Source organism: Hypanus sabinus, chromosome 7, assembly GCF_030144855.1.
Source record: "Hypanus sabinus isolate sHypSab1 chromosome 7, sHypSab1.hap1, whole genome shotgun sequence".
Lineage (NCBI taxonomy): Eukaryota > Metazoa > Chordata > Chondrichthyes > Myliobatiformes > Dasyatidae > Hypanus > Hypanus sabinus.
The window spans coordinates 64,096,925-64,118,687 of NC_082712.1; the positions used below are offsets into that span (position 1 = coordinate 64,096,925).

A 21,763-nucleotide genomic window follows, 5' to 3' on the forward strand; every position below is an offset into this window, starting at 1 on the left:
AATTCTGCAAATAAGCTTTTCATTACAGCTGTGCAGAAATGTGCGAACAACAAATAAACTCGACTTTGACCCTTTTTAGCGCGGATTTTACTCGCACTGTCGATCCTGGGAAAACATTCCCAGTGGATTAAGTGGATTATCAGTGCAATCGGTATATTTGCAATACCAGTTTACATGAATTAAAATTGCAACGGACGACTTGCACGCCATTAGGGCTCCTAGCTGCTCTGCCGATTGTCCAGCAAACACCGTCTCCGGGGCTCGGCTCGAGCACAGGTGCGGGGGCGCGCCGGGAAATAGCGAGCAGGTACAGGTACAAATGCGGAGTGGTCGTAGTGGGACGAAGGATTGGGCGGCAAGAAGGGAGGAAGGAGTTCGCTGTCGCACTCTCCCCGCTCCTCTGGAGCACATTTCCGGTGTTGTCGGGAAGGGTCCGTGCAATCCGTTGGGCTCTGTGTTGTGTTCCGTCCCGTTCGCTGGGAGAAAATAAAAAAAACCGCGACGACGGCGGTGGGATCGAGGAGCCGGGCAGTCGCCGCTGCTCTGCCAGGCGACGAGTCGGCGTTAGGGGTCCTACACCGAGGAAACTGGGCATACACACGCGGTTGACAACCGAGAAAGCGAGGGACGAAGAGTGGGACGCGGGCTGCTCCTATGGATGCCGAGGTGCAGGTGGGTGCAGGTTGAGAGGAACGGGCGTGCGGCTGGCCGCCCTAGGCCGAGGGCCGGCCAAACGCACCGTCACCACCGCTCTTTATTTATTAGGTTTCCTTTGTGTCTCTTGTTTGCGGCGCCGGAGTCTGCGCATTGCCACCCGCCCTATCGGTGATGAAACAATGAGAGTGGGGGGTGGCCCGGGACCCGATGTGCCGTCACCCCCGGGCCCGTCTTCTTCCCCTTCCCACTTTACTGCCCCCACCCCCCCGCCCCGGTCTCACTCACCAACTCACTCATTCACATACACACAAATGTGGCACAGCCACATTTTCCCTTGCTTTTTGCCCAATCAGTTTGCAGGGAATGTGAGCAGACCTATACAGAACCGACCATAAATACTATGTGCGTGCCTGAATATCTACACTGTATCACTATGCATCGAACACCGTACACAGGCAGGTTGAATTGTTACGTAGAAGTAGATAATTAAGCAGAATGCATCCGTAAGTGTAAAGATTAGCTCATAGTTATGTTTCTCTGTAAGAAACTGGATATTACTTTAAAGTATTTAAAGTCAAATGTACAGTTTGCGTACAGTTAGCTGCGTGTGTGAATGATTCACTCACAATCGTATCTAGTTTTGTGAGTATAGCTTTTCAGTTTTGTTTTCGCTAAGAAACCATGTGCAGAGTATGTAACTTGATACTTGATTTGTATCACACCGGGACAATGTATGTAAAATGCTTGTGGAACTCAGCAGGTCTAGCAGCATCTATGGAAACGATTAAACAGACGTCGTTTAGGGTAAATGAGAACCTTCTTCAGGATTGGAAAGGAAGGGGGTGACGATAGAATGAAAAGGTGGTTGGAGGGGAAGGAGGTCGAGCTAGAAGGTGATAGATGAAGCCTGGTAAGTGGGAAAGATTTAAGGGCTGGAGAAAAATAATCTGATAGGAGAGGAGAGTGAACCATAGGAAAAAGGGAAGGAGGGGCACCAGTGGGAGGTGAGGAGAAAGAGACCTCTCATGTGGTTTCCCTTCCACTACCATTGGTGCTGCCCTCACCCGCGTCTCCATTTCTCGGACATTTGCGTGCACCTTTTCACTGCCTTAATAGGAATAGAGTTCCTCGTATCTTCACCTACTACCCTGTGAACCTTGGCATCCAATACATCATTCTCTGTAACTTCTACCATCTTCAATGGGATCCTACCGCCAAATCCATCTTTACCTCCTCCCCACTTTCCGCAGGGATTGCTCTCTCCATGATTCCCTTGCCCTTCATCCCTCCTGGCACATATCCCTGCAAGAGACAGAAATGCTGCACCTGCCCATTTAACTCCTCCCTTGCCTTCATTCAGAGCCTCAAACAGCTCTTCTAAGTGAGGCAACACCTCACCTGCGACTCTGTTGGGGTTGTTTATTGTTTCTGGTGTTCCCAATCAGGCCTCTTCTTCATTGGTGAGACCCGACAAATTGGGAACCAGTTTATCGAGCACCTATGCTCCACCTGCCCAAAGTGGAATCTCCTGGAAGTGAATCATTTTAATGCCTATCCCCATTCCCATTCTGACATGCTGCTCCATGGCCTCTTTGCCATAATGAGTCCACTCTCAGGGTGGAGGAACAACACCTCATTTCCATCTAGGTAGTCTTCAACCTGATGGCATGAACATTGATTTTTCCTTCCAGTAAAAAAATTATCCCTTCCCCCTTCCCTCCTCTTCTATTCTCCACTCTAACTTATTGCCTGTCACCTCCCCCTGGTGCCCTTCCTTCCCTTTCTCCCATGGTCCAATCTCCTCTCCTATCAGATTCTTTCTTCAACCCTTTACCTTTCCCACCTACCTGGCTTCACCTCCCATCTATTAAAGGGGTCTTATTTCTTCCTCCCCCCACCTTTTTGTTGTGGCATCTTTCCCCTTCTTTTCCAGTCCTCTACCCAAAAGGTCAGCTGTTTATTCATTTCCATACATTCTGCCTGACCTGCTGAGTTCTTCCAACAATTTATTTATTACCCTGGATTTCCAGCAGAATCTGCAGAATCTCTTGTGCTTATGATATACGCAATCTGTTTTCTTTGCCACTCTCCCCTCTGCTGCTCAGGGATCACCGTGCTGTGTACAAACAAACTGTGAACACGTTATCTCAGTTGCATGCGGCCATCTGTCTTAATAGAGACCATCCAGCATTCTTGTTTTCACTTTCCAAATCTGACTGCTATTTTCATATGTAATTTAAATTATATGCAAATGTATGTTTACATTGGCAATTTTCTTGTGTCTTTAAAAAATCATTACTTTGGCTGTGATTACTGTGTCTAAATTAATTATGGCTACAACATTTGGTAATAGCTAATTTGAGTACCGTAAATATTATTTTTGCTTAAATGTAAATTGATGAAACTTTTAAAATCTTGTTAAGTATTCTTATTGGCAAGAATTGAATGTTTGCAATCACAGAACAATAAATGACAGAAATGAAATGTGGTTCATGTTAATTCATATCTGAATCTGTTTGTAATTGTGTGCCCCGCTGGTGAAACTGAAGGATGTCTTTTTTTCCCTATTAATTTTGTATCAGATTTTGTTTCAATTGCTAGGATATTTTAATATGTATGTTGTTTTACTTTCTCATGGATAACTAAGGGCAGATCTTAAAGCACCCGTTAAAATTTTGACATTTCATTTTCAATAGCAACAGGAACACTGTTTGAAGTTTGTTACATTTTGTTGACAGGACTTTTCACCAGAATGCTGCTACTACTACATAGAAAAGATAAACCACTTAATTTTTAATTTTATGTGACAAGCAGTGTTTGATGGCCAGACCTTGACTGGCTTTTATGGAATTGTTTTATCTACAGTGCCAGTGCACAGGTCAATTAAACATAAGCAGATTCTGGATACGAGGTACAGCACAAACTAATGTTTATCACACATTTCTGGCAGAACTTGCATGTTTTATTTATGGTCCCATAGCACAATAATGTTAAGTCAGCTCCTCACATAAAATGTATCTTTTGTTTATCTTCTAGTTTAAATTTGTTTGCAGTAGACCTAAAACTATAAACTAAACACTGCCTCAATGCTACATAAGTCATTAGCCACATGGGTAACAATGTTTTTTGTTTTTTATATTTTGTTATTTGGAAGGGTTACTGGTGAATTGTATTTAATATTTGCTTGTATCAGCAACAGCAGTCTGGCAAAAAGAGACAGGGATTTAAATAAGCTAGTGAATCGTAAAACTTTCAGTAGTGGCTCAATGATGTAATTTTTATTTTGTAGGAATCTTATGTGAATCAAATATCTATATGAAAGTGAAATTTAAAAATTATGTAGACTAGAAAAATTCTTGAAGATATAACTGAGTCTTCCAAATAGAATAGTGCATGTTTGAACTAGTAAGGCAGACAGACATACTTTAGTGATCCCAAGGGAAATTGGGTTTCATTACAGTCGCACCAACCAAGAATAGTGTAGAAGTATAGCAATATAAAACCATAAATAATTTAATAATAAGTAAATTATTCCAAGTGGAAATAAGTCCAGGACCAGCCTATTGGCTCTGGGTGTCTGACTCTCCGAGGGAGGAGTTGTAAAGTTTGATGGCCACAGGCAGGAATGACTTCCTATGCCGCTCAGTGTTGATTCTCGGTGGAATGAGTCTCTGTGAATGTACTCCTGTGCCTAACTAGTACATTATGGAGTGATTTGTATATAATATATATGGATATGATATATAAATAAATACATATGGATATGTGTGATAATGATATGTAGCAGAGTCAGGATAAATTTGTCAGATACTTGAACATTCAATAAATAGTGTTTACACTTTCTGTTGTAGCAAATATGTATTGCAAGGTAAAAATTATTAAATCTGCATCTGTTGTTGCAAACTGTTCTGGTGTGTTGATTAATATTTGTACTTGAAATTTATATAATTTCAAACATTCAGTGCCTGCATTGTGTAGTGTATTCTTTCTGATAACCATCTGCAGATTAGAACTACAAGTCAACACAGCCAAATTCAATGGAGATGCAAACGACTACATTTGCTGGAATCTGGAGCAGCAAAACAGGTGCTGGGGAACTCAGTGGGTCAAGAACCATCTGTAGAAAGAAAGAAGTTGTTGATGTTTTGGGTTGAAAACCTGCAATAGGACTAAGAGTGGCAAGGCAAGATGTCTAGTACAAAGAGAAAGGAAGTGGAGAGAAAGGACCTCGTCTGCCTCTATCATTTACTTGCCAGTCTTCCAACTCTACCCACTCACCTCTCCTGCCTGTCATCTTGCATCCCTCCAGAGTCCACCAATCAGCTTGGAATCCTTTCTCATAAACCCTTCTCTTTGGCCTTTCCGCACTTGGCCTGAAAATTCGACTATTTCTTTTCTTCCACAGATACCACTTGACTCACTGAGTTCTCCTAGCACCTTGTTACAGTCAAATCCAGTACTCCTTTCCTGATAGGTACTTGAGATACCAAAGTGGTTGATGTTTACCTTCTCTAACTGACCTGGACTGCAGCCTAGTCCTAATGTAAGAGAATACTGCAAAGTTGGGAGTCTTTATTGCTCAGCTTCTTGGTTATGTTGAATTATCGCTGCACTTTTCTGATCAGCCCATCATTTTCCATGTCCATTAACTTGGCTTCATCCAAAACTCATTCAACAGTATTCAAATTTGTTCATCTTGCTGACACGGCTCATTGTTAAACCTTTGATTTTTGTTCTTGACTTCCTCTGTAAACCTATCTTTTCATGTGTCACTAACCACTAAAACTATATAACTTATGGATTTTTTATTTTGATTTTGTTTACTTTTATATTCTTATCCCCTCTCCTCCCCGTTGTAGCTCCATCTCTGCATGAAGTGTCTTTAGCTGCCTGATTTGTGGGTACCATAATTCTCTCCACCCCTAAGCCTGTTTCCTTTTCACAATCTACCTCTGTTATCTGGGCTTTGATCATTTACCCCAGTATTTCCCATACTCCAGTGTCAAATGTGCCTAGGGATGTTAGCCATGTGAAAACTGCACTTGCTGTTAGTAAACTTGCTGAGTAATGGTGGCTTCTATGATGTAGCTCAATTTTCATGCTGTTATGTTTACGTGTTATGTTTTGTGTATTGCGAAAACAGTAATATTGATAGCAATGTTCAGCTCTCATTGGAGAGCTCTGGTTGTACTATGGATCACCTGAGCTCTAATGTCATCCAACTGTGTTTCCTCAGCCGCCACCCTTCCCCATTAGCAGCCCTGTAATCAGCAATGTATTATGCCAGGACTGTTGGATTTTATCTGTGTTTGCCTTTTAAATATTTTTTTCAAATGCTTCTAATACAAGTCATCAGCATACTTGCTAGAAAGAAAGGTAGGATGTCAGCCCTGTCAATTATGCATATTGATCCATGCAGGATGTGTGCACCTGTGACCAATATTATGTGAGTTTGCTGACTTAAATTATTGCAAAAGGTAGTTCTAATAAAATTCATTTACAACTTGTGGACCATGTCAATTATGAGTTCAGATCTTGGAATAACAAGCTTGTTTGGCACAGTTCGATATCCAGTGCAATTACGCTTTGTGATTGGGAAATCGCTTTTTCTAAATGCAGTTTTATTAATCAGTTGAAATATGTCTGTGAACTTTAATCATCTTGATGATCTTCATATTGATGCATTGTTGACAGATTATTTTATATTGCACAGCACAAGGTCATTCAGATTTTTATTTGAAGCACACTGCTTGCAATTAGTATAGGGGTAAGTTTTAATACAGTCCCATGTTTCATCCTAAAAATAGCTCTGCAGAAGATACTGGGTTTCCTCTAAGCTTTCACTGATGCAAGCTGATAAATAAATGCTGCTTAATGAATTCTATAACATAAGTAAAAAAGTCATTAGGATGTCCTATTTTGTGAATTTGTTGTAAGTGAAAGACATTGACTTCAGACTAACATCTGTTTGACAGCAGATAAATGCTCAGAGTGATAGTAGTTAAGCTTAGATGTTTTGCATAGATCACCTTTTCACAAAGAATCTGCCGAATCTCTTATCAAGCAGAATTTGTCATGGCCTTTGAAGATTTTAAACCAATAACCAAAGGCTTCTTCAAGGAGGCAGAATTTTAGACCTGGGCCCTGAAGCTCCAGAACATCCAAATTCAGATGTACAAGTGGACAAAAATTTCAGCACTAAGATCTTGAAAAATTGGAGAAAGGGGTGCTTGAATTCTTATTTCTGCCTCATTGATAATGAGGGGATTGATATAACCTAGTTATTGCCCAAACGGTATTATTTGAACTCAAACTAAGGAACAGAATTTTGTCTTTGCACAAGAGGATGAAATGTGTCGACTGGATTTTGGGAGTTTCAACCAGATGGTTCACAAAACTACTTATTTCACTACTTTTCCATATTTTTCTTTCAAATGTGGTTCGGCTGCTGTTGGAGCCTGTGATCTACATTTTGGTGATGTTTTTTGGGCTGATTGAGCAATCTGATGCTTTGCTGTCGCTGAGAGGGCTCTATGAGGCCTCAAGGCCAAGTAGCCTGAAGATGGGGCACAAGCCATGATTGATTCCATTTTTTTGCCAGTTAAAATGCTGTGGAAGATTGAAATCATTGAAGTAAATGCAGAAGGTGAGTTGTCTACTAGACTCTTGCTCGCTGATGCCAGAAGGTGTCTGCGTGTAACGATCTCACGCTTTCTCAATGCTGTCGGAGGATGGTGCTGTAGTTCTGGGGTCTTGAGCAAGGTTTAATCAACATGGTTTGTGGCTTGATCTCCAGTTCATGTTATGATATTTTTCTGGCTGCTTTTTTTACTTGTTGCTATTTTGGGCAATTTTGAATCAGGGCGGCCTGAGATACCGAATACTGAACTGAGCCGAATGATCCTGGATTCCTTCATTTTGTGTTCTATATTGTTTTTTTTTGTTGTTGTTGCTGTTTATGAGATTTGGGTTTTTTTGAGCATGGGAGGTAGTTTGATGTTTTTCTTTGGATTCCATGGTTTTTCATTGTTTCATGGCTGTCTATGGGGAAGATAAATCTCAGTGTAGTATACTGCATATGTACTTTGTACTTTGAATCTTGATTGGCCTTTTGATTTTATTGTACAGAAGAACAAGCTTAATCGACAGAGTGGCCTACTCCTGCACCTGAGTTGTGTGTTCGGAGGTAAAGTTCTTGGATGATATAAAACTCAGTGGATAGCAAAGGAGATGGTTGTAGCCTTCAGGATTGTGAACGACTCAAGTGTGGTAAAAGAAGATCTGATCTAGAGAAGGCGGACAGTTGTACTTCAGGAAGATTAAAGGTGAAAGATAGTATACTGTAATTGGCACAAGTTTTAAAGAAGGACAGACCATGATGTTCATAAATGCAACACTTGAAACATATTGTTATTTATTAAACAGTGGTTATTTGAGGCTTTACCTCTTCGAGGCTTGAGTGAAAGATGATTTAAAAAAAAGCCAAGTTATTTTTTCTAGTTTATTTATTGTTTCCTTCTTTATTTTTGCACAGTTAAACAGGGGATGTCAGGCAGGATAATTGAATACTCCTCTTGTGTAATGTGGGAAGACAGGGAGACCTTCAGTATCCCTGACGTCTTCACCTGCGAGAAGTGCATTCATCTGTAGCTTCTAAAACTCCTTGATATGAACTCAAGATCATTTGGGAGGCTGGGGAGCTGATAGGACGTATACAGAGGTAGTTACACCCAAAGTACAGGACACAGAAGACTAGGTGACAGGAAGGGGAAGGGGGTTAAAAGCCAGTGCAGAGAATTCCTGTGGCCAGCCCCCTCAACCATAGATATATTGCTTCGGGTACTGTTTTTGGGGGGGTGGGTAGGGAATGGCCTAGTGATCAGGTATCTGGCTCTCTGACTCGGAAGGGAAGGGGGGAAGAAGAGGTAACCTGTGGTGGTAAGTTCTGTGGATAAGAATGAGACTCCAGATGGTATGTTGTCTCCCAGGTACCAGGCTGTGGGACATCTTGGATCGAGTCCTCAGCATTAAGTTGGAGGGTGAACAATCGGAGGTCGTAGTCCATGTGGATATCATGGGTAGGAAGGGTGACAAGGTTCTGCAAAGTGAGTCCAAGGAGTTAGATGCTAAGTTAAAAGACAGGACCTCTAGGGTCGTGGCACTTGCCAGTGAGGCCAGAAATAGGAAGATCATACGGTTTAACATGTGGCTAAGGAGTTGGTATAGGACGGGGGTCGGCAACCTGCGGCTCCCGAGCCATTTGTGGCTCTTTCACCTCTGTGCTGCGGCTCCCTGTGGCTTTGGGAAATAATTGGTCAGTATTTAATTAAAATGTATTTTATGTTAGTTTGTTAGCTTTTGAAATGTAATTATGGTGATCTTGTACAACCTAAGTGTAGCGACACATTTCCTGCCACATCATAAAACGGCTCACAATTAGCCAGCATTCCGGCTAAGGGAGATAGCCTACGGGGGTTTGTGAGTACGCGTCTTTTGCAGCATCTGCGTCCATGGGGGCTGGGTTGAGGGAAGCTGAAAAGCAAGGCTGTTTAGTTCGAATAAAGCTATCTTTGACTGCAGTTTACTGACACCGCTACAACGTGTTTTTATCGCTGGCTGTCCAGACGGAAGGTGCTGAAACGCTTTGTCGCGTGTCTGGAAGAAGTGAAAACTTTCCTGGGCAGCAAAGGGCTCACCTTTCCTGAGCTGGAACAGCCAGAGTGGCTGGAAAAGCTACACTTCATGGTAGACATGACAGCGCACCTGAACACGCTGAACACAGCTCTTCAGGGGAAAGGACGTACAGCCCTGCACATGTTGGAGGATGTTTTGGCATTCGAGCGCAAGTTGACAGTGCTTGCCAGAGATTTACAGAAAGGCACTTTGTCTCACTTCCCCAATTTGAGAGAGTTCAAACAAGGTCACGACATGATAATTTCGGAGTATTTACATTCTGCAATCATCGCAATGCAAACATCGTTTGGGAAACGCTTCTGTGAGTTCAGAGAGGAAAAAAACACATTATCCTTCCCGGTCACTCCCTTAAGCATCGATCCTTCCCTACTGAATACGACTGCATTGGCAGGTGTGAGTCAACCTGATCTTGAGATGGAACTGGCCGACATAGCCGACAAAGACATATGGGTGTCCAAGTTTAGACGCTTGACAGCAGACCTTGAAGATGTTGCCCGTCAGAAGGCCGTTCTTGCTCAGAAACACAAATGGAGTGATATTGAAAACCTCACAGATGACAGCTTGCGATCCTGTGTAAAGATGAAGGTGACATCATACAGCCCTGATGTGCAGACGCTGTGCGCTGAGGTCCAGGAGCAGAAATCCCATTAACCAAGTATGATAAATATTTTAATTGCCTATTATTTTACTCATATTCATATTTTTTCATTGTTCAGTGAAATAGTCCTTTCATTTTTCAGGATGACAGCTGGCTGACGTTATTTTTGGTTTGCTGCTGGCGGAAAATTTAAGTTCGGCGTTTTTCATAAATACAAGAAGGACTCAAATAGACATTGAATATTTTACTTAAAAGTAACTTTCAACCCAACGTCTTTTTTTCGGAGTTCAAAATGTTTTTGTTGCATGCAGAAATGTAATTTCGTTTTCTCTGCAGGAGTTCATCAATTTCATAAATGCAACACATTATAGTTTGTTTATACATAGCATAAAGGCAAAAAAAACGTTGTATGCAGTGTTATTTCATTTTAAATGTCAAACGGGTTTTGCGGCTCCCAGTGTTTTCTTTTCTGTGGGAAACGGGTCCAAGTGGCTCTTTCAGTGGTAAAGGTTGCTGACCCCTGGTATAGGAGAATGGCATCAGATTTTGGCTGTCTTCCAAGGAAGGCGGGACCTGTACAAAAAAAGACAATTTGCATCTGAGTTGGAGGGAGACTAATATCATAATGGGAAGGTTTGCTAATGCTGCATTGGCGGGGGGGGGGGGGGGGAGGGGTTTAATCAAGAGTTGCAGGAGCATGGGAACCAGAGTGCCAGAACAGGTAGTGGAGAGGTTGTGAAGACTGATGTTTTTAAGGCCTCCGTCAGAGTCAGGAAACTAAGGTTGAGTAAGGTGTGGCTAATGTTCTGAGCTGCATGTATTTCAGTATAAGAAATACTCTGGAAAGGCAGAGGTGGTCAGGCCATGGATCAATATCAGGAATTGTGATATTGTAGCCAGTAGTGAGAATTGCTTGCAGGAGATACAGGGCTGGCAGCTCAATATCGTAGAGTTCTGTTCTTTTAGAAGTGACAGAGTGTGAGGGATTAAAGAGCAAAGGGTAGTGCTGCTAGTTTTTGAGAGTGAGTGTAGATTTTTGCAAGAAACACAAGGTTGTTATAGTAGGTGATTTTAACTTCCCACATATTGACAGGGACTTTATACTATAGAATGATTAGATGGGATAAAGATTGCCAAATGAGCTTACAAAGGTTTCCTTAATCAGTATGTAGAAGTCCCAAAGAGAGTGTGCAATAGTTGATCTCTTGTTAGGGAATGAGACCGGGCAGGTGACTGAAGTTTATGTAGAGCAGCATCTTGCACCTAGTGATCATAATGCCATTAGTTTCAAAGTAAATAAGCCAAAAGATATGTCTGGTCCATGGGTTAAGATTGTAAATTGAAGAAAGGCTAATTTTGATGTTATCAGAAAGGATCTGGCAAGTGTGGATCGGGACAGACTGTTTTCTGGCAAAGGTCTTCTGGTCCTCAAAAGTGAAATTGAGAGTAGGAATATTGAATGTGTCCGTCAGAATAAAAGATAAAGGTAACCAAGTTTAGGGAACATTGATTTTCAAGAGGTATTGAGGCCCTGGTTGAGAAAAAGAGAGGAGGTACACAACAGGTATAGGCAGGTAGCAACAAATTAGGTATTTAAGAAGTGCAAGAGAACACTTAAGTCAGAAATCAGGAGGGATGAAAGAAGCCCTAGCAAATAAAGTGAAAGAGATTCCCAAGAGCTTCTATAGATATGTTAAGAGCAAAAGGATTGTAAGGTCCGCTAGAAAATCAGAATGGCAATCTGTGTGGAACCAAAAGAGAATGGGGATACAGATTTTGAATCTGTATTTTCTTGGGAGGTGGACACTGTCTGTGGAAGTGATGCAAAGCAGCAGCGAGGTCATGGACCCTATACAGAGAAGGAGGTGTTTGCTGTCTTGAGGCAAATTAGGGTAGATAACTCCCCAGGGCCTGACAGGGTGTTCCCTTGGACCCTGTGTGAAGCTAGTGCAGAAATTGCAGGTACCCAAGCAGGGATATTTGAATCATCCTTATTGACAGGTGAAGTAGTAGAGGATTGGAGGATAGCTAATGTTCTGCAGTTTAAGAAAGGCTGTAAAACTTAAACAGGAGATTCATAGGCCAGTGAGCCTGATGCGAAAGTTACTCAAGATTCGAGGGAGTAAATTCAGGATAGAGATGCAGAATTGCTTTTCCCAAAGAGTGGTGAATATATGGAATTCTCTGCCCAAAGAAACAGTGGAGGTTACCTCAGTAAGTGCAGTGGCATGCAAAAGTTTAGGCACCTCTGATCAAAATTTCTGTTACTGTGAATAGCTAAGCGAGTAAAAGATGACCTGATTTCCAAAAGGCATAAAGTTAAAGATGGCATTTCTTTAATATTTTAAGCAAGGTTACTTTTTTATTAACATCTTTTACAGTTTCAAAATAACAAAAAAGGGAAAGGGGCCCGAAACAAAAGTTTGGGCACCCTTCATGGTCAGTAGTTAGTAACACCCACTTTGGTAAGTATCACAGCTCGTAAACACTTTCTGTAGCCAGTTAAGAGTCTTTCCATTCTTGTTTGGGGGATGTTCACCTGTTCTTCCTTGCAAAAGGCTTCTAGTTCTGTGAGATTCTTGGGCCATCTTGCATGCATTGCTCTTTTGAGGTCTATCCACAGATTTTCGATGATGTTTAGGTTGGGAGTGTGAGGGCCATGGCAAAACCTTCAGCTTGCGCCTCTTGAGGTAGTCCATTGTGAATTTTGAGGTGTGTTTAGGATCATTATCCTTTTGTAGAAGCTATCCTCTTTTCATCTTCAGCTCTTTTTTTTTACAGACAGTGTGATGTTTGCTTCCAGAGTTTGCTGGTATTTAACTGAATTCATTCTTCCCTCTACCAGTGAAATGTTCCCTGTGCCGCTGGCTGAAACATAAGCCCAAAGCATGATCAATCCAACCCCGTGCTTATCAGTCAGAGAGGTGTTCTTTTCATGAAATTCTGCACCCTTTATTCTCCAAACATACCTTTGCTCATTGTGGCCAAAAAGTTCTATTTTAACTTCATCAGTCCACAGGACTTGTTTCCAAAATGCATCAGGCTTGTTTAGATGTTCCTTTGTAAACTTCTGATGCTGAATTTTGTGGTGAGGATGCAGGAAAGGTTTTCTTCTGACACTTCCACGAAGGTCATATTTGTGCAGGTGTCACTGCGCAGTAGAACAGTGCACCACCATTCCAGAGTCTGCTAAATCTTCCTGAAGGTCTTTTGCAGTCAATTGGCGGTTTTGATTTGCCTTTCTAGCAATCCTGTGAGCAGTTCTCTCAGAAAGTTTTCTCGGTCTTCCAGACCTCAACTTGACCTCCACTGTTCCTTGTTAACTGCCATTTCTTAATGACATTACGAACTGAAGAAACGGCTACCTGAAAACACTTTGCTATCTTCTTATAACCTTCTGCTTTGTTGGCATCATTTATTTTAATTTTCAGAGTGCTAGGCAGCTGCTTAGAGGAGACAATGGTTGCTGATTGTTGGGACAAGGTTTGAGGAGTCAGGGTATTTATAAAGCTTTGAAATTTGTATCACCTGGCCTTTCCTAACAATGACTGTGAACAGGCAATAGCCCTAACAAGCTAATTAAGGTCTGAGACCTAGGTAAAAGTTATCTGAGAGCTCAAATCTCTTGGGGGTGCCCAAACTTTTGCATGGTGCTCCTTTCCTTTTCTTCACTCTAAAATTGTACAAAATGAAAATAATACAGTAATCTTGCTTAAAATGTTGAAAGGAATGTTTGATCTTTAACTATATGACTTTTGGAGATCATCTACTCACTTAACTATTCACAATAACAAAAATTTTGACCAGGGTGCCCAAACTTTTGCATGCCTCTGTATATTTAAGACAAGGTTAGATAGATTTTTGCATGGTAGGAGAATTAAGGGTTATGGGGAAAAGGCAGGTAGCTAGCAATGAGTCCATTGTCAGATTAACCATGATCTTATTGAATGACGGAGTAGGCTCGACAGGCCAGATGGCCTATCCTGCTCTTATTTCTTATGCTCTTATGGAAGGTATTCTAAGGGACTACATATGAGCACTTGTCTAGAGTTGGACTGATTAAGGATAGTCAGCATAGCTTTGTGTGTGGTAGGTCTTGTCTAACCAGTTTTAATGGGTTTTTTTAGAGGAAGTTATAAGGAAGGTTGATGAAGGCAAGGCAGTGAATGGTGTCTACATGGACCTAAGCAAGGCATTTGACAAGGTCCCGTATGAGGCAGTTGCTCGGGATTCAAGATGAGGTAGTAGATTAGATATTGGCTTTGTGGGAGAAGCCAAGGTGTGGTAGTAGATAATTGTCTCTCTGACTGGAGTCCTGTGACTAGTGGAGTGCTGCATGGATTGGTGTTGTTTGTGATCCATCTCAATGATCTGGATGATAATGTGGTTATCTGAATCAGTAAATCTGAGGATGACACCAAGATTGTGGCAGGATGTAGACAAGCTGGAAAAAGGGGCTGAAAAACGACAGGTGGATGTTATGTTGAAGTTGTATAAGACATTGGTGAGACTTAATTTGAAGTATTGTGTGCAATTTTGGTCACCTACCAACAGGAAAGATGCAAGGAAGGTTGAAAGAGTACAGAGAAAATTATCAAGGATTGGAGAACCTGAGATGTAGGGAAAGTTTGAACAGGTTAGAATTTCATTCCTTGGAATGCAGAAGGTTGGGGGGAGATTTGATAGAGGTATACCAAATTATGAGGGGTATAGATTGGGTAAATATAAGTAGGCTTTTTCCACTGAGATTTGAGTGAGACTACAATTCAACCTCATGGGTTAAGGGTGAAAGGTTTAAGAGGAACATGAGTGGAAACTTCTTCACTGAGTGCCATACGAGTGTGGAATGAGTTGTCAGCACAAGTGGTACATGTGAGCTTGATTTCAAAAGTTGAGACATTTGGATAGATATAGTGCTGGTCATTTAAGTAGTTCAGCATAGACTAGATGGGGGCTGAAGGGCTTGTTTCTGTGATTCTCTACTATATTGAGATAAACCAGAATAAGAAAGAACATTCTTTTATGTGGCAAAATAGAGAAACAGAAGTATCAAGTTTGAATCCTATAAATGATATTTTAGACTTCTGATGTGTATTGTATGCAATTCTGTGTATGAGACTAGGAAAACTGTTAAGTTCTTGGAAGCTTTACAAAGGACTTTTACTCGGGTGAGAAAGATTGAAATAATATTAAGACTTTCTGTCGGACCAAGAAATTCAGGTCATGACCAAACACAGATTTTCAAGATAACAAATTTTCTTGTTAGCAGCTGGGGGAATACACTCTTGGCTAGAAAGTGGGGCAGTATCCACTCTGAATCCCATAGAGTCAAAGCTATTGCCAAAAGATCTGGAAGGGGATCTGGAATACTCTCCCTGGGGTTAAAAGTAATCCCATGTCTTTAAAAAGATCCAGAAGAATTGGGGGAGAAAACTGGAGAATAGGGCAATGGAAGATTAAAGATATGAATGCATGGTGCCCAAGTGTCACCCATAATTTGAATTGCTAACATCACTTCTGTACCTTTACTCATATTAATAGAAGGCTTTAGAAAAGGTGCAGTTACCTCAAGTTTTTATTTACATCCACACTGTATGGTGGCAAAAGTTTAAGAGAGTAACATAATCCTGCAGTTAGTTGTTTGCATCATTCTGAAGGGAAATTGTGCTCTTGCTGTTCATGACTTTGCATAAATCACTTGGCTGAATTATAGTCTTGTAACATACTACCTCTCCTTTATTATATAACAGTTCATCAACTGGAAGTCAAATAAATCTAAGTGACCCAGCTCTCTCTCTCAAGCTAAAATGGTTGGGCAAGGATCATGTTTTGCTCTCTGTACAACTTAAAAATGGTGCTGCTTGCAAATCCAGGCAGCAGTAAACCTTTCATGGTTGGAATTTAAAGGCATTGCTTCTATTGGATGATGGTTAAAAATGTAGAACGTGGAACAGTGCAGCACAGGAATAGGCCCTTCAGCCCTTACAGTGCCAAATTTATTAAACTAGTAATTAAAGGCTTAACTAAACTCATCCCTTCTGCCTACACCAATCTGTATGCACATTCATGTGCTGATGTAGAGCTTCTTAATCTCCTCTATTGCATTTGTCTCCACTATCACATCTAGCAGTGCATTGCAGGCATCACCACTCCATTCTTAAAGCAAAATTTGCCCCACACTTTTTTTGAATTTAACTCCTCTCACCTAAAACCCCTCTGGTTTTCACCCCTGGAGGAAAAATACCACTGTTTACCCCATCTATGCCACTCATAATCTTATAAACTGCTTCAGGGAAAATAACCCAAGTTGTCCAACCTCTCCTCGTACCACATTCAAAATGAATGCCACCATATACTACCTTGAGATTCATTTTCTTACAGGCCAGTTCTGGGACAGATCCTCTGAAATTATAACTGAACCTCTCCACCACCGATCCTCTAACGAGGGCTGGCTCATGGTTTCCTCTTTCTGTAGTCAATAATCATCTCTTTGGTTTTAGTGATCTTGAGTAAGAGGCTGTTGAGGCACCATACATCTGGAATTTCAGTCTCCCTTCTATGTGCTGTTTCATTACCACCTTTGATTTGGCCACGACAGTGGTATTGTCAGCAAACTTGAAAATGACATTGGAGCTATGCTCAGCCACACAGTTGGAAGTGTAAAGCAAATAGAGCAGGGGGCTAGGCATACAGCCTTGTGGTGTGCTGATGGTGATTTGGGGAGGATATGTTGCCAATCTGAACTGGCTGGGGTCTGTAAGTGATGAAATTGAGGATCCAGTTGCATAAGGAGGTATTGAGGCAGAAGCAGTAGAGCTTATTGATTAGGTTTGAGGGGATGATGGTGTTGAATGCTGAACTGTAGTCAATGAACAGCATCCTGATGTATGTACCTTTGTCCAGATGTTCCAGAGATGTGTGATGATCTAATGCCATCTGATGTTGACCTGCTAGTGGTGATAGGCAAATTGGAGTTGATCCAGATCACTGCTTAGCAGGTGCTGATGTCCTTCATGACCATGCTCTCAAAATAGTGGATGCAAGTGCTGTTGGAGAACAGTCATTTTGAGGCATGCTATCTAATCAAATTTAATCCTGGTAAACCTCTTCTGCAACTTCCCAAAGCCTTCACCTGTAATAGGGTGACCAGAATTGAATGTATTACTCCAGATATAGTGTAACCAGAATTTCATAAGAGCTTTAACCAGAGTTGTAGTTTAACTGAGTTTCAACTAATATGTATTGGGGTGGGAGAGATAGTTGTGAAAGAATGTGGTGGTTACAGAGGAAAGGGGACTTGTAATTTTAATCATGTTGCACTACTGTAGACCAGCATGTGCCCTGACTCATGAAGCAAAATGACTGATTAGATCCTTCTATGTTTAACTATTTAAACATAAATATTTAAACTATTCCCGACAGGCCTGTCGGGAAGCGGCCTGATCGAGGGAAGTGCCTGGTGTGAAAAGTGCTAGTCTTTGGCTCGAGAATCTTCGGCGAGGAGACTACGCCAGGCACAATTGCAGAGGGTGAAGACATGACCACAGCTGATTCAGTGTGCTACGTGCATGATGTGGGAGGTCAGGGACACTGATGGTGCCCCTGGCTGCTACAGCTGTGGAAAGTGTGTCCAGATTCAGCTTCTGAAGAAGCATGTTGCAGCACTGAAGAAAGAATTGGATGACCTCAGGTTTATCCACGAAAACGAGGATTTTCTGGACGGGACCTACAGTGAGGTCATTACACCGAGGATACCGGAAGAGAGAAAGGGGGTGACGATGAGGAAGGAAAGGATGCTTGAAGTACGGGAGACCCCAGGGGATGTACCTCTCGTAAACAGGTTCACCTTCTTGGAAGCTGTCAGGACAGAAGATACTGCCAGTCTGAGAGGCGGTCAGGTCTGCGAGCCGAAAATTGGTGCAGAAGCAAAGCCGAGGAGTCAGACATCAGGAAGAGCCGTGGTAGTAGGGGACTCCATAGTAAGAGGTACGAAAAGGGGTCTCTGCGGCAACAGGCGAGATTTAAGGATGGTGTGTTGTCTCCCTGGTGCTAGGATCCAGGACATCACGGACCGATTGCAGGGAATCCTCAAGGGTGAAGGTGAACAGCCGGAAGTGGTAGTGCATGTCAGTACAAATGACTTTGGGAAGAAGAGGAAGGACATTCTGCAGCGGGACTTCAGAGAAATCGGGAGAAGGCTGAAGAGCAGGACTTCCAAGGTGGTTATCTCTGGTTTGCTTCCAGTTCCACATGCTGGAGAGGGCAGGAACAGGGAGATAATGGATCTGAATGTGTGGCTGAAGAACTGGTGCAGGAAGCAAGGATTTACATTCTTGGACCACTGGGATCTGTTTTGGGGTAGGGATGAATTGTACAAAAGGGATGGGTTGCACCTTAATAGGTGGGGGACCAGCATTCTGGCAGACAGGTTTGCCACTGCAACACAGATGTGTTTAAACTAAGTGGGGGGGAGGGGATGAACTGGAAATATAAGGATGGAGTTAAAGGGAAAGTGAAAATAAGAAAAGTTAAAAAGGACAACAGAATCAATGGAGTAGAAAGCTCAAGAAGAGATCATACAGTCTGGCCAAGTGCAATGGGAATTGATATGAAAGGAGAGGGGAGTACTGAATTAAAAGTATATATGAATGCACGAAGTATAAGGAATAAAGTAGATGAGCTTGAGGCTCAGTTGGAAGTTGGCAAGTATGATGTTGTGGGAATAACTGAGATATGGCTTCAAGCGGACAGGGCCTGGGAAATGAATATTCAAGGATATACATCTTATCGAAAGGACAGACTGACTGGCAGAGGGGGTGGGGTGGCTCTGTTGGTGAGGAATGATATTCAGTCCCTTGCGAGGGGGGACATAGAATCAGGGGATGTAGAGTCAGTATGGATAGAACTGAGAAATTCTAAGGGTAGAAAGACCCTAATGGGAGTTATCTACAGGCCCCCAAACAGCAGTCTGGATGTAGGGTGGAAGTTGAATGAAGAGTTAAAATTGGCATGTCGCAAAGGTAATGATACAGTTGTCATGGGGGATTTCAACATGCAAGTAGACTGGGAGAATCAGAATGGTACTGGACCCCAAGAAAGGTAGTTTGTGGAGTGCCTCCGAGATGGATTCTTAGAACAGCTTATACTGGAGCCTACCAGGGAGAAGGCTATTCTAGATTTAGTGTTGTGCAATGAACCGGATTTGATAAGGGACCTCGAGGTAAAGGAACCATTAGGAGGTAGTGACCATAATATGATATGTTTTAACCTACAATTTGAGAAGGAGAAGGGAAAATCGGATGTATCAGTATTACAGTTGAACAAAGGGAACTATGGAGCTATGAGGGAGGAGCTGGCCAAAGTTCAATGGAACAATACCCTAGCAGGGAAGACAGCGGAACAAAAATGGCAGGTATTTCTGGGAATAATGCAGAAGGTACAGGATCGGTTCATTCCAAAGAGGAAGGAAGATCCTAAGGGGAGTAAGGGGCGGCCGTGGCTGACGGGGGAAGTAAAGTGCAGTATAAAAATAAAAGAGAAGTATAACAGAAAAGATGAGCGAGAAACCGGAGGACTGGGAAGCTTTTAAAGAGCAACAGAAGATAACAAAAAAGGCAATACGCCAAGAAAAAATGAGGTACGAAGGTAAATTAGCCAAGAATATAAAGGAGGATAGTAAAAGCTTCTTTGTATGTGAATAGCAAAAAAATAGTTCGGACCAAAATTGGGCCATTGAAGACAGAAATGGGTGAATTTATTATGGGGAACAGGGAAATGGCAGATGAGTTGAACAGGTACTTTGGATCTGTCTTCACTAGGGAAGACACAAACAATCTCCCAGATGTAATAGTGGCCAAAGGAACTAGGGTAAAGGATAGACTGCAGGAAATTTATATTAGGCAAGAAATGGTGTTGGATAGACTGTTGAGTCTGAAGGCTGATAAGTCCCTGGGACCTGATGGTCTGCATCCAAGTTAGTCAAGTTAGGGAAAGGGGAAGGACAACGAGATCTAGGTGTTCTTGTACATCAGTCAATGAAAGCAAGCATGCAGGTACAGCAGGCAGTGAAGAAAGCTAATGGCATGCTGGCTTTTATAACAAGAGGAATTGAGCATCCGAGTAAAGAGGTCCTTCTGCAGCTGTACAGGGCCCTGGTGAGACCCCACCTGGAGTATTGTGTGCAGTTTTGGTCTCCAAATTTGAGGAAGGACATTCTTGCTATTGAGGGAGTGCAGCGTAAGTTCACAAGGTTAATTCCCGGAATGGCGGGACTGTCATATGTTGAAAGATTGGAGAGACTGGGCTTGTATACACTGGAATTTAGAAGGATGAGAGGGGATCTAATTGAAACATGTAAGATTATTAAGGGATTAGACACACTGGAGGCAGGAAGCATGTTCCCGCTGATGGGTGAGTCCAGAACTAGAGGCCACAGTTTAAGAATAAGTGGTAGGCCATTTAGAACAGAAATGCAGAAAAAAATTTTCACCCAGAGAGTGGTGGATATGTGGAATGCTCTGCCCCAGAAGGCAGTGGAGGCCAAGTTTCTGGATGCATTCAAGAGAGAGTTAGATAGAGCTCTTATAGATAGCGGGGTCAAGGGATATGGGGAGAGGGCAGGAACAGGGTACTGATTGTGTATGATCAGCCATGATCACAGTGAATGGCGGTGTTGGCTAGAAGGGCCGAATGGCCTACTCCTGCACTACTGTCTATTTTAGGTGCCATCTTGAACTTCAAAAACTCTTTCTTAATTCTTAAGTAATTAAAAAGTTATTTACTTCCCATTTTGTCTGTCATAACAGGACCATTAATACTGATGAAGGGTCTCGGCCTGAAACATTGCTCGTTTCAACGGATGCTGCCTGACTTGCTGAGTTCATCCAGCTTGTTTGTACCATTAATACTTTTATAAGTGGCTTCATGTGCACAATGTCTAAGTGTGGGTGTCAGTGCTTCACAAGGGAATTGAGTGAAGGTACATAGTGCTTGAGTGTGCAGTAACCTGAACCAACAAGTGATTTGACCATACCCGGCAGACTGTTTATTGCGAAGTGTAGTTTAAATTGTATCTGTGCTGTTTCAACTGTTGATATCCAATACTGCTGCCACCTGCTAGTTACCAGACACCTGGCATATGGCTTCTTGTCTCATTGCATTCCTAATTTAAACCTTGGAAAATTCACACACCACAGAAGAGGTTAAACCTGGAGATACACAAGGATAAATGCCAACACATTCGGTTGCTGTGTTTACTGCAGGCACAGTAATTTTTTCAATAAAATATCAGAGCTTGAAATGTAGGTGCCATTGATGCCAGGCTAAAAGGAGAGAATCCAATTAAGGATGGAACCTTTCAAACAAACATCTGTGACCAAACAGCTATAAATTACCAGCACATACAATTTCGAGCAAATTAGTTTCATTTGAAGTGTCTGACATCTCAGCATCTTGACTCATTTTCTTTGCAACTTGTAATGTTTCCATTTTGTTTTTGAGAAAGTCGAGATTTAACACCATAAACAGGACAAGTGATGAGGATGATTTTGCCCCATTGGAACATAAATTTTAAATCTCCTCAGAACTGTACAAAGCAGTGACCCATATTGTGATGCAGAGTCTTGACCTGAAATATGGATCATCCACTGTTTTGTACCCACATTGTAATCTGCTGCTGTAATCCTCAGCAAGTGGTGCTTTGCAAATTGGTAATCAAGCTTATGAAAATAGTTAGAGTCGCAGTTATAAATAATGGGAACAGGCCCATTGGCCCAGATTGTCCATACCAATCAAAATGCCTACCTCAGCTAGTCC

General features: G+C 42.1%; 1 protein-coding gene across 1 annotated transcript in view; it reads left to right on the forward strand.

Moving 5' to 3' along the window:
• Nucleotides 1-533: 533 nt before the first annotated feature.
• The window catches only part of LOC132396856 (uncharacterized protein KIAA1958), a 176,539-nt gene continuing 155,309 nt past the window's right edge, over nucleotides 534-21,763 (forward strand). Inside the window, exon 1 of the mRNA XM_059974843.1 lies at nucleotides 534-672. The gene's annotated coding sequence lies outside the window, so the exon portion shown is untranslated. The remainder of the gene's footprint in view (nucleotides 673-21,763) is intronic.